The sequence below is a fragment of the Phoenix dactylifera genome, unplaced genomic scaffold (genome assembly GCF_009389715.1).
Source record: "Phoenix dactylifera cultivar Barhee BC4 unplaced genomic scaffold, palm_55x_up_171113_PBpolish2nd_filt_p 000504F, whole genome shotgun sequence".
Classification (NCBI taxonomy): Eukaryota; Viridiplantae; Streptophyta; class Magnoliopsida; order Arecales; family Arecaceae; genus Phoenix; species Phoenix dactylifera.
In genome coordinates this window covers 66121-73517 of record NW_024067921.1, presented here as the reverse complement: position 1 = coordinate 73517, position 7397 = coordinate 66121, and the positions used below count along the sequence as shown (strand labels likewise).

Here is a 7397-nt window from a genome sequence, read left to right as displayed (position 1 = left end):
TTAAAATTACATGCATCACAGAACATCGCAGAACATTTCAGCACATTCAAAGGGTCCATCCATGATCATCACCATACGCATCACATGCATAAAAATTATTTTCAGATCTGTAATTTAATTGATTATTCCATCTCATGACTTGCTGATCATGCAAGATTTGACTCTAAACACTTGTAATCACATTATCAAAGCATTAGAATCATTAATCTAAGCATCTAAATATTAGTATGCAGAAAAATCAGCAAGCTGAAAATTCTGCATACATAAATTTCAGCAAGCATAATTTCTTAAATTTCAGATCTAAAATGCCTTGAAAAATTTAATTCTAATCTTAATCTACATAACCATGGCTCTGATACCACTGTTAGGATCCCACATATGCCATGAAAATTCGAAATAATTTTCAGATTGCAGCGGAAAAACTATGCGGGATCCGTTCATCGCATGAACGTATTTTAAAACCATTCGTTTGTAGATAGATTAGAATTAAATTATTTTAAACTATTTTAAAATCATTAAGAAGATTAGATCTTCACCTTGTGCGGGTAGATGGTCTCCGCAAATCTGATTCACGTGGATTTGTAGAAGGTTCGATGGAAGCCGCACACGCGTCCGGCCTCTACGGGTATCCACACGAGGTAATGATTCGATCGAAGCCTACGTATCTCCCCGGGATGCTAGCTTCCTTGCAGAGATGGCTTTTGATGGCTGAAGTCCTCCCTTTCAATCAACTCTTGAATGCCTAGGGAGGTGGAGGAAGAAGGACGGATCAAAGGGAACAAGAACAAAACACTTTCAGCCTTTTCCCTTTTCTTTTGTTGGAACCAAGAATGAAGAAGGAGGAGAGCCACCAAGGATTCTTCTTCCTATTCTCTTGCTTGCGGATGAAAGGAGGAGGAAGGGGATGTTTTTTTTTGCCGTGAACACCAAAAGAAGGATCAGATCTATCTGCAGTTCCTTATGCATGGACATACCGAGCTTCTCAAGCTCCTCGAGGTCCTTGATCATAGTCAAACAGTGATCGTGGACAGACTGCCCCTCGCGCATCTTTGCCTTGAAGAGCCTCTTGGACACTTCAAAGCGTGCACTGCGGCTCTGCTCACCATACAACTCTTGCAGATGAGCCAGTATTTCCCTAGCAGTCTTCATGTTCTCATGCTGGCATTGAAGTTCATTAGTCATGGATGCCATGATGTAGCACTTGACCCTAATGTCATCATCTGTCCACTTTTGATGCATCTCACGCTGATCATCAGTGGGATGTGCTGGTAATCTGGGGATATCGTTCTCGAGCACATACCCTACTTTCTCACAATTTAGAACAATTTTAAGGTTTCTAAGCCAGTCTTTATAGTTGGTTCCGGTCAGTCTGTTGGTCTCAAGGATTCGAGTCAAAGGGTTTGAAGCTGACATTGTGATCTGTAGAGAGTAAAGATTCTAGTTAGACTTTGTACTTGAACTTAATTTGTTCTAGGGACTTTTAAAACAAATATGCTCCCACTATTTTCTCGAAACCCTCATACTCCCCTGATGGAGAAACAAAAATCCTACGCGACTAGGATTTTTAGTAGGTACTACGGTCTTACCGATTTACATACCGCCTCACTTAACAGTTATTGGTGATATATAAATGGATGAGTGTACAACTCTTGTACAATGCTTCTCAAGCATATTGCAGTGGTACTTGGTCTCTAAGTGATGAAGACCTCACCTAACAGTTATTGGTCCCATTACTTAGTTAAGTCAGACCCACTGAATAACCGCAGAAATAAAGTCGTCATTGGGTCCTCACCTAACAGTTATTGGTGCCCAACCCCACCTTTACCCCACAACATCTCATGTCTAATAGAGAGGTCCAGTCCCCCGATGCAACTTGCCCACTGTGTCCAGCCGAGACAAATCAACACCGAAAAGACCTTAGCAGCTCTACTACGGTGGAAGACCTATGGACTTAATATTGCATAATCAAGTCTTAGTGTTTGCAACTTGAGTTCTTCATAAGAGGTAATCGAATAATTGGCCAGGTAAGTAGGTGGGAGGCTCCCCTTACTCAGAGAGTAAGGTCCTAATTAAGTAACCACCTTATAGGCTTGCCTAGACACCAATTAGATCAATTAATCTAATATGACTAACTTATGTTGGTTCACCCTCGACTGATTAGGGAGGTTTCGATTTAGGTCTCACTCGATCGCGTATTCACATCTCATGCAAATATAAATCTACCCGCATAAACATAAGCATTAAACATCCAAGCATTTATCAAAAATAAAATTAAATGGTGATGATCATGGATCCAGGATGGGGTCATTTTACAAGCACATGCACGTCAATTGGTTTGATCGTCTTCAACTCTTGACTCGATCTTGATCCTCTAGGTCCAATTGTGATCAACTCCTTGATCCATCTTCAATCAACCCTTGATCTCGATCCGCGCATGTTGAGCTTGTTGATGTACATATCGATCAACCATCGACGTGCAATACACATCACAGATTACATCCCAGATTGCTTTAAAAATTGAATAAAAATAAAAATAAAATTACAACCCTTTTCATGAGACACGCAGGTCTTTAATACATGAATTTAAGATGCACGCAGGCATCTGAAAATTAAAATTACATACATCACAAAATATCGCAGAATATTTCAGCACATTCAAGGGGTCCATCCATGATCATCACCATACGCATCACATGCATAAAAATTATTTTCAGATCTGTAATTTAATTGATTATTCCATCTCATGACTTGCTGATCATGCAAGATTTGACTCTAAACACTTGTAATCATATTATCAAAGCATTAGAATCATTAATCTAAGCATCTAAATATTAGTAATGCAGAAAAATCAGCAAGCTGAAAATTATGCATACATAAATTTCAGCAAGCATAATCCCTTAAATTTCATATCTAAAATGCCTTGAAAAATTTAATTCTAATCTTAATCTACATAACCATGGCTCTGATACCACTGTTAGGATCCCACATATGCCATGAAAATTCGAAATAATTTTCAGATTGCAGCGGAAAAACTATGCGGGATCCGTTCATCGCATGAACGTATTTTAAAACCATTCGTTTATAGATAGATTAGAATTAAATTATTTTAAACTATTTTAAAATCATTAAGAAGATTAGATCTTCACCTTGTGCGGGTAGATGGTGTCCGCAAATCTGATTCACGTGGATTTGTAGAAGGTTCGATGGAAGCCGCACACGCGTCCGGCCTCTACGGGTATCCACACGAGGTAATGATTCGATCGAAGCCTACGTATCTCCCCGGGGTGCTAGCTTCCTTGCAGAGATGGCTTTTGATGGCTGAAGTCCTCCCTTTCAATCAACTTTTGAATGCCTAGTGATGAGAGCACAAAAGTAAAATCTTCATACCATCTTAATTAGTATTATAGCTAATCATTATTAATAAAATTGATTAATTAATGTTTTATTTGTGTTTAAGTGCAAGTAATCCAAGAGACCCAATAACATTGGGTTTGAGCCCAACGTCTCAGCCTGCCCCAGCCGTGTGTATCACGCGTTCAAACGCCCATCAGCCCGAGTCGCCTCCACGTTCCATGCTGCCCATCTCCGCGCTCGTTCCATGCATATGGCTTCTAGAAGCAACCGTTCGTCTCCCAACCCTTCAGCAGAGCACGAGAAATCTCCCAAAACCTGTTCTTTCTTTTGTCCGTAAGGGGCTTCCCAAGCATATCTTCAAACGTTCAACCTCCCAACGGTAGTATTTTAGCAGCGCCAAAGGTTTTCAGTCGCTTGGTTTCCTATTCTCCTCTGTTTTGGAACAGAGCTTTCAGTCATCAATGTCTTCCCAATTTGTTCCACGCGTACCAGCCGAAGAGTCCCAAGCGTTGTGGCATTCGATTCGTTTCATCCAGCCGAGTCCTCCCCTCCCTTTCCAGCAAATAAATTCCAGCCATCTGAGGAGTCTTCTTAATTTCAACTTCCCAACGTCAATGTCTTCCCAACTTCCCATCCACCCATGGCTTCCAAGCAACGGAGAACTGTCCGTGAGCAGCTTCCAAACGTTCGTCATCTCCTGAGCGTTTCTTCCCAGCTCATCCGCATCGCCCCCACGTATTCCATGCGTTTCAGCTTGCTGACCTCCGCTCCCAGCAGGTTCCTAAGCATCCGCAATAAGTAGCAACGGCAATCTTCCAGCATCCTTCGGTCTTCCCAGCCACACCGCTGAAGGTGTCTATAAAAGGAACCGGGGAGGGGGAAGAGGGGGGCATCCGGTGGAGGAAAAGGAAGAGGGAGGCCACGGATCAGGAGAACCATCGGGTGGAGGCAGAAGTAGCCGACGGACGGGAAGAGGGAAGGAGAAGGCCACGGAGGAGAGAAGGACACGGAGCAAGGGGGAGAAGCGACCAGGAAGCCATCCATCTGCACCTCCTTTTCCGATCCATCTACTCAGCCGAGCATGCGAAGGAGGAGGCAGCAGCCGTGCTTGGAAGGGGAGAAGGCAGCCGGGAGAGAAAACAGAGTGCCCTGTTTTCTGAACCAAAGAAAGAAAAAAAAAAAGGGATTTATGCTTTATTTTATTTATTCTATGCTAATCCCTTTTATAAAAATGCTTGCATCTCATATGGATAGCTAAATCTCTTTTAGCTAAGGCTAGGAAAAAGCCTAACATTTTCTTCATGTATTTCCTTTAATCATCAATGGGATTTTAAAGTTTTTGATTTAATTTATGGTGCAGTAAATTTATAGAAATTATTTCAAACTTATATATTTTTTTTGATTTATTATTTCCTCCGGGTATAACAGATGCTTAGAAATCCCTGTAGTTTGAAATAGAATTACTGTAATGCTGCCCATAAAACTAAATCTATTTTATTAACGATTAATTGGTATTTTCACCGCTCCACTTTTCGGTTAGGTCTTTACTCAGATCTAACTGAGATAATAGGTAATTTTAAGAAAAGCATGATGAAGTGCTAGGCTGAATCCTGATGCCTTAGTTATATCCTTGTCAATTTTAATATTATTTAGCCTTTAGTTTTTGTTCACTGTCAAATCCCTGTGGATTCGATCTCAGACTCACCGAGAATATTACTTTGCTACACCCTATACTTGGGGTATTCTACATTTAATTTTCCCTTTTTAAAAGAGCAAGATTAAAATTGTAGCAAGTTTTTGGCGCCGTTGCCGGGGATTTGCAACGTGCGAACGAGAACAAGGCTGAAAATTTCAATTCTTTATTTCTAATTCTTCAATTTTTCTTTATTTTTAACACAGCTGAAATTTCAAATCTTTTCAGATTCAAGGACAATACAAGCAGGACCAATAACGAGGAAGATCAAGATCACATTTTTGGATTCCCGGAGTGAACGAACTCCGACCGTGAGTATTTAAATTAATTTTCCTATTTTGTTCATAATAGTCCTATTTTTCCTATATTAAAATTTTATTTTTGTTTAAAAAAAAATTTAGCTAGTTTGCTTGATCAACTATTTAAATGCAATTTAATGTCATGACATAAAATGTTAAAAATCTTCTTGATTGTTGCATATAGTATAAAGCAATTGCATAAAATAATCTAAGGGCTGAACCCATTAAAAAGATAAGGTCGGATTTCATCACTCGTCCTTAGCCCAAAAATCATCCAAGTGCATAAATATCCTAAGCCTAATTAAAATCAACTAGATGTTGACCCCTAAGGATATTCGAGCTCAATAGGACGAAGATCACCGAAAGTTGCACCAATTTCGCTCTGTTATCTGGTTGATGTCTAGGCAAGCTTTGTCCCTTTAAGTGATTAAAGGGAGACAGTTTCTGTTCGAGGAAAGTGGGTTTTAAGTGGAACCTTTGCTACATGCATCGTGACCCCTCCACTTACCTGGGAGCTTACCTGGTCGACTAAGGTTAATAGACCGGATTGGAGGCTTAGGTGTCCTCTTCAACCCAGTTAGGAGCTGTCTAGAATTTTTAGGAAAACCTTAGAAATTGTTGGGTGATGTTTTAATGCATGTTCTAATTAAACTTTTGTTTTACTGTATTAGGGTGTTTGTGTAAAAAAAAATAAAAAAATAAAAAAATAAAAATAAAAATAATAATAATAATAATAAAAACTTAGTATATGCTGTTGTGGGAGAGAGATAAAACGAATAGATTATTTCGAGTTGAATCAAAAGATAAAAATTTAATTGATCAAAATTCAAATAATCAAATGGAAGATAATGGTAGTAATCAGGGAGATAATGAATTTCAAGATGACTTACCTATTAGAACGCTTCATGATTATTTACAACCTACTAGGACCAGTACCCCATCCTGTATGGTTATTCCTACTGCTGCGGGAGCTTTTGACATGAAACCAGGAATAATCCAATTACTCCCAAAGTTTCACGGACTTGATTCTGAAAGTCCCTATTTGCATCTGAAAGAATTTGATGAAGTATGTTCAACACTTCATTTCAATGATGTCACTGAAGAGGTAGTTAAGCTTAAGTTATTTCCTTTTTCTTTAAAGGAAAAAGCTAAGTCATGGTTACACTCCTTAAGGCCTAGGACCATAGCTACCTGGCAAGAAATGACAAGAGAATTTTTAAAGAAATTCTTCCCAACACATAAAACGAACACACTTAGAAGAAATATCATGAACTTTGCACAAAAAGATGGAGAAACATTTTTTCATTGTTGGGAAAGATTTAAGGACCTTCTATTTGCTTGCCCACATCATGGATATGAAATTTGGAGGGTCATTAGTTTCTTTTATGATGGTTTGTCCTCCAATATGAGACAATTTGTAGAAATGATGTGTAATGGTGAATTCATGAGTAAGGAACCAAATGAAGCCTGGGATTATTTTGATCTTTTAGCAGAAAATGCACAAGCTTGGGATACAACAGATAAAAATGAAAAATCAAAAATAACACCTAATGCAAAAGGAGGAATTTATCTTATTAATGATGATAATGATGTCAATGTAAAAATTGCTAATCTGACTAGGAATGTTGAAGCCATGGAATTAAGCAAAGCCAATATAGGAAAAGCACAAACTATTGTTGAAAGTATATGTGGAATTTGCGAGAGTAATGCACATGTAACCAAGGATTGTCCTACAATCCCTGCTTTTCAAGAAGTGTTGCATGATCAAGCAAATTTCACCAATACTTATAAAAGACCATTTCCAGAAACATATAATCCTAGTTGGCGAAACCATCCTAACTTTAGCTGGAGACATGGACCCACTGCCAATGAATCTCAAGGAAAATTCTGTTCCTACTCCTTATGTGCCACCATATAGGAAATACCTTGAAGATACTTTGCAAACCTTCATGCAAGGGCAGACTCAAATAAATCAGAATACAATGCAATCACTCCAAGAACTTAAAAATTCTGTAGGTAGAATAGAGGCTCAACTTAATGTTAGGGAAAGA

At 38.9% G+C, this 7397-nt stretch overlaps 1 non-coding gene across 1 annotated transcript; it reads right to left on the bottom strand.

The window, feature by feature from the left end:
* Window positions 1–6595: 6595 nt before the first annotated feature.
* On the bottom strand, window positions 6596–6702 carry LOC113462102. Its single transcript, XR_003384046.2, has one exon. It is a non-coding gene; the product is annotated as a small nucleolar RNA R71 (small nucleolar RNA).
* Between the last annotated feature and the right edge of the window lie 695 nt (window positions 6703–7397).